Genomic DNA, 6,404 nt, shown 5'->3' on the forward strand with positions numbered 1-6,404 from the left:
TTGCGGATGTGTTCGATTATGCTGCGGGTGGAAGCCGTTTAGTCGTCGAAGGCGAACGAGTATTCAAAGCTGGACATCTTTTAATAGTTTAAGTTCACGATGAAGGCTTCAGTATTTTCTCGTCCTGCCTCCAGTCAACATCTCCAGGCTCGGAACCTCATACAATAAAAATTCGTAAAAAATCTCCTTCTCCAAATGGTTGTTTTCGTGTTCCTGTAAAGCTGACAAAGGGAAGTGCAAACACGTCATGGCTGTTTTGTATCATTTGCTTAAGTATGTTTTATTTTATTTCTTTATTATTGCACATTTTGCACCATGTTGGACTGTTTCACACTTTTTCAAAAGTGCGAAAATATGAATGTGAATACTTGGAGAGTAGAAGTTCGACACGGTGAAATGGAGGCTACAAATACGGGAGGTTTTTGTAGGTTCTATCTTTAGCCGTAGTCGTTGGATCCAGTCTAGATACCGCGATTTGTCCGTTTTCGGAGGGAAGGCATGAAAAGAAATTCCGGGCGATATCTCTGCTTACATCCGGGGACGACACAAACAATACGGCTTTTGAATTTTGCAGATTGTTCGGAGTCAGCTTCAAGCAAATTTCGTCCGACTTGCATGTTCTCCGGGCAATTTGCGCAGCTTTTGACGATTATATTTAACACGTTCTAAGGAAAATATTTTGAAAAATTTTAGAGCACTGCTTGAATAGAAGCCAGATCTTTGTATTTTAGGTATTTTATGAACACTAAACGGATATTTTTATATCAAATTTCATTAATTCGGTTTACCTCTCTCGCAGGTAGATTGACAGAGGATGTACTTCAACGGCTGTTTTTCGCTACTAAATGACAATAAATTTTGGTTCGGAGCATCGAAACAGCTAAGAAAAACTATTTTTCAACAATTTCCACTAATTGTAAGATAAACACGGTACAAGTTTTCGAGAAATCAGTATATTAATTACAGAGAAAATATGCAACGGTTTGTTTACATATTTTTCGCTCACACGCGAAACTTTCATAGGTGGCGACACCGTACCTTCGATGACGCGAATTGGCGATCTAACGCAAAACGTGAACGATCGGTGAGACATCTGGATTCTGTTTTTGAACTAAGAAAATGATGATAAGGTAACCTAAAATTGAAAAACAAATCACATATGTTTTACTTCCGGACTTTCCAAGGTAGTTCTCACCTGAGAGAGAGGAGCCAGCTGAATGACAGATAGTTTGTTTTCTTCTTATTCTTTTTGCGCTTTCTCATCAAGAAAATTCAAATCGGACAATTTCAATCAAGCAAGTTGTTGTCATTCATCTATGAGAAAAGTGTTCAAACTTGACGTGAATCTTTGTTTGTGAGTACATTTGTGCGTTTTTATCCTCGATTTGGTTTTTGACGTAGGACTACGTCTAACAGGAATATATGGGGGGAAAACGAAAATTTGAACACTGATCATGTGGGATACAATGAAAGATGTACTAGGTCAGCCCACATCATGGCTTCCAGCAGCATCGGCCCACTCAAACAAGTTTCTTTTACTTCTGACTATTTCGATATAGATGTCCTGAAGAATTATTTCGATGATTTCTAAAACAATATCCGAAATAATAAGCAAACAAATTTTTATGATTCCTTTGCCGGATGAGATCTTGCGTGAATTTATGGGTGTTTTCGGCTCATTTGTGACTTTTTCCGATCGTTCATTTAGTTTTCGCGAATTCATTCATGGTTCCCGGATTAAAAGTCAAGCTGGGCGTGAAGAAGGCATTTTCCAGCGGCGAGAGCCGTTTTCTTCGATTGAAAACAAAAGGTGTTTCGAATGTTTCGTTTTGCGGCGGTTGCTATCACTACGCTGTCAAAACATTACCGGTTCGGTTCGGATTACTGTAGCTGTTCAGCGAAAGGTGGTGCAGACACAAATTTGTGGATTATTAATTTGGAAACGATGTTTTTCACAGAATTTGAGATGAAGTTTTGCTCTTGGCACCAAACAATCAACATGCTAATGTTGAAGGTGAAGGTTTACTCGGATGTTTTATTGCTTCACTGCTTTGATAATAGTTTGCGCATTTAGTTTGTCTACATTACATCTGCACTGTATATAAATATGAAACAATGAATTACGTATTTTGAGCTTGTTTTTCTGAAGTGAAATAACTTTACCTAAATTCGAACAAATGAAAATAAACCAATATTTATATTTTTTTATCTCGAACCGCCCGAACAGATAGTGAAGGTGAACCAATCAGTCTCGTCCACAAAACTAAAGGGTGTGATATAATTAGCTTCACCATATCAATCTTGATCAGCGATAACATGATCCATTCGCTATACAATCATAATTGAGTGGATTTCCAAGCTGGCACCTGCTTATACAGATTTTTGTGATTTCAATAGCTTGCTTTCAAAGCAATTTTTGAGCTATTGAAACTAGTTTTTGGATCAATAACTAACAAACATTAGACATTCTATCTTTCGAAAGAAGCGGTTAACATACCATTTCTATCAACTAACAATGCTCGAAATCCTGTTTCTCTAATGTAACGCTCTCGTTCTTAAAGCTTTGAACTTACACCCCAGTATAGAAATGAAAGATGTAGTCCGACGTCAAAATCATTTTCACATAAAATTTCTTGCAATAAAATGTTATGTTAAAATTTTCTACATATTTCAATACTTCCCCTTGGTTCACCGTGACTGGTTCGCGCTGACATAAGGGCCATCACAACAAACGCGAGCTGGCTCCTCTCTCTCAGGTTCTCACCAAGGCGCGTAGAAGTATATCCTAAGGTGGGCCAACTTGCTAAAACCACTCTTCAGCCATCTTGGAAGTCTACTGTGTTTTGTTTGTAAACAAAACACAATACGCTTGTGCCCAAGCTCGCTCGTGATCAGTCTGTCTCTTTCACGCTTCAAGGAAAAAAAATCCCCTTCTGCTTTCTTCCGTACTTTTTTATATACCGCTCCCCTAACCAACTTAGTGACGAAACGGCCTCACCTAGTACCATAGACCCGTCTTGGTTCTCACATGCAAGAACCATGCATTTTTCTACTTGTTTTGATGGTGCTCTCGAATTTCCGTCTTTGATTCAACCATTGTCAATATTTATACAATTTTCACTACTGAAAGAGATAAGAAAATAACATGTTAGATATCAAAATGAAAAAATGAAAAATGAAAATGAAAATGAAAGGAAAAGTATTGCGAGCCGATTACACTTGAAGAAAAAGGTGCTTACTTTGCGGCATGAGAGTGGAACCAGTTTGCAGGAGCATTTTTTAGTTTTCGATCGAGTTGTGCGTGAATATAAAGCGACAGGCGCGGTGATTGACAACATCGATATAGTTTGTCATCTACTGTTGACGCTGGGACCCAAGTTTGCAACGGTTGTTACTGCGTTGGAAACGATGCCGGAGGAGAATTTGACATTAGAGTTTGTCAAATGCAGACTGCTTGATGAGGAGATCAAGTATAAGGGAACAGATCACGGTTTGAGTGCCCCCAAGCGTGAGCCAGCTGCTTTTGTCGGTAAGTCGACAGGCACGAAAAATAAATGGAAGTGTTTCGTGTGTCAGAAGATTGGTCACAAAGCGACAGAGTGCCCTGATCGCGAGAAAAAGAAAATCGACAAGAAGAAACCAAGTGCGAACGTAACGGAAGAAAGTGGTGGATTGTGTTTTGCTGCCGGAACTGATTATGACGGAATTAAAATAAAGTGGTTAGCAGATTCTGGTGCTTCGGAACATATGACAACTGATAAGAACATCTTCGAAACGTTAGTACCCTTGCAGGAACCGATTGAGATTGCGGTTGCGTTGAGTGGAAAGTCGGCTGTAACGAAATTTCATGGTAATGTTAAAATGATCGCCGCGAGTGGAAATGTGAAACGCCAGTGCACGTTGGAAAACGTACTGTACGCCCCAGACCTACGGTGTAATCTGTTTTCGATCCGTAAGGTGGATATGGCGGGCATGGAAGTAGTTTTCAAGAACGGTGGTGTTAAAGTTTTGAAAAATGGTGAAGTAGTCACGTGTGGTCAGCGTCATGGATTACAGTATGAGATGGATTTCTACGCAAAGAAAGGTGATGCTTCGTTAATGTATTCATGTGGGAAGATTCAGAAGTGCAATGAACTGTGCATAAGCGTTTCGGGCACTTATGTGAGAAGAATCTTGAAAACATAATGAAGAAGAAAATGGTGAATGGTATTGACAACAGTGACAGTAGTGATAAAAACGAAATATACTGTGAATCTTGCATTGAGGCAAAGCAGACTAGGAAGCCGTTTTCTGAAAGCTTGAAGAAGAAATCTTCTCGAGTACTGGAGCTGATTCACACAGATGTATGTGGACCAGTAACACCGGTGAGTCACGATGGCAGCCGTTATTATGTGAGTTTTATCGACGACTGGAGTAGATTTACGATGATTTACCGGATGCAATCTAAGGATCAAGTGTTAAATTGTTTCAAGCTCTACGAAGCAATGGTAACAGCTAAATTTGAGCGGAAGATCTCGCGTATACGTTGCGACAACGGTGGTGAGTACCGAAATGAACTTTTTGAGCGTTTTTGTCGCAAGAAGGGAATCCAGATGGAGTGTACCGTGCCCTACACGCCGGAACAGAACGGCGTCAGCGAGCGGAACCGCACGTTGGTGGAGAAGGCGCGGGCGATGCTTATCGGTTCCAAGGTGGACAAGAAATTCTGGTGCGAAGCTGTGGAGACTGCTGCATATTTAATAAACAGAAGTCCAGCGAGTGCTCTTCAAGACGGAAAGACTCCTTCTGAGATGTGGGAGGGTCGCAGACCGAATGTATCCGGATTGCGTATCTGGGGTAGTCCTGCATACTGCCATGTACCAAAAGAAAACCGTAGAAAGCTCGACAGCAAAGCGTGGAAAGGGATTTTCCTCGGCTACCATTGTAATGGCTATCGTATCTGGGATCCGAAATGGAGAAAGGTGGTAGTGCTGCGTGATGTGATCATTGACGAAACAGGTACTCTTGATAAGTCGGAAGGATGCAAGAAGTCACCAGAATTAGTGAGAATCAGACAAGATGAGATTAACACGGATGATGATAACAGTGAGGTTGAAAATTCCGAAGATAGTGACTCTGAAGATTTTCACAACAAGTTAGATCAGTCGATTGATCAGTACGAGGATTGCGAAGAAGCAAGAGGAAGTTCCGATTCAACAGGGTCATCCGGAGGTCGCGTGGAGGAATCACGAGAGGCTGATCGTAGTGTCCGTAAACGAGATCCGCCAGGGTGGCATAAGGACTACGATATGAATTGTGCTTACGCTTTGAGCGCAATGAATTTTGTAGAGAACTTTCCGAATACGTTAAACGAAATGAAAGAGCGCGATGACTGGTCGCAGTGGAAGACTGCAGTCGAAGAAGAGATGGAATCTCACAAGAAGAATGGCACGTGGTCGTTATGTAAATTGCCAAAAGGGAGAAAACCAGTATCTTGCAAGTGGGTTTTTCGAATCAAGCGCGGCGAAGATGGTGATGTTGATCGCTATAAGGCTAGGTTGGTGGCACGAGGGTTCACCCAGCGATTCGGATACGATTATACAGATACGTATGCTCCGGTGACGAGACTGGATACAGTTCGTGCAGTTCTTGCAGTTGCGAACCAGGAACGCTTGGAGGTCCACCAGATGGACGTTAAAACAGCGTTTTTCAATGGGAGTCTTCGTGAAGAAATTTACATGACTTTGCCAGAATGCTTGATTGGAGAGCCGGACGTTGTCTGTCGGCTGAAGCGTTGTATGGCTTGAAGCAAGCATCTAGAGCCTGGAACGAGAGATTTCACGAGCTAGTGATTAAGTTGAGATTTCTGCGTAGCGAAAACGATAGTTGTCTATACATGCGAGGAGAAGGTGACTCGAAGTTGTTTCTATTACTATACGTTGACGATATTCTCATTGTTGGCCGGAGTTTGATAGAAATTGTACAGCTGAAGAAGCGTCTTGCAGCTACGTTCGAGATGTCTGACCTAGGGCAAGTCGGAAGCTTTCTTGGTATGCGCATCGAGAGAGATGTTCAGAATCGAGTTTTGCGGATTACTCAGCGTGCGTATCTGAAGAGCCTTCTTCGTAGGTTCGGCATGGAAGATTGTAAGCCAATGGAATGCCGACTAAAATTGAAGAAAGGCATCGAGACAGAGAGGACAACTCAACCATACAGAGAGTTGGTAGGATGTTTGTCGTACGTTGCACAAAGCTCACGACCGGATTTGTGTGCGGCGGTGAATATGTTTAGCCAATATCAAAGTTGCCCAACCAATGAGCACTGGAATTACTTAAAGCGAATCTTACGTTATGTGAAGGGAACGCTGGACGTCGGGGCTTGGAGTTTCGAGGAAGCGAGCGAGCCGAGGCGCTCGTAGTATATTC

The sequence above is a fragment of the Toxorhynchites rutilus genome, chromosome 3, assembly GCF_029784135.1.
Source record: "Toxorhynchites rutilus septentrionalis strain SRP chromosome 3, ASM2978413v1, whole genome shotgun sequence".
Lineage (NCBI taxonomy): Eukaryota > Metazoa > Arthropoda > Insecta > Diptera > Culicidae > Toxorhynchites > Toxorhynchites rutilus.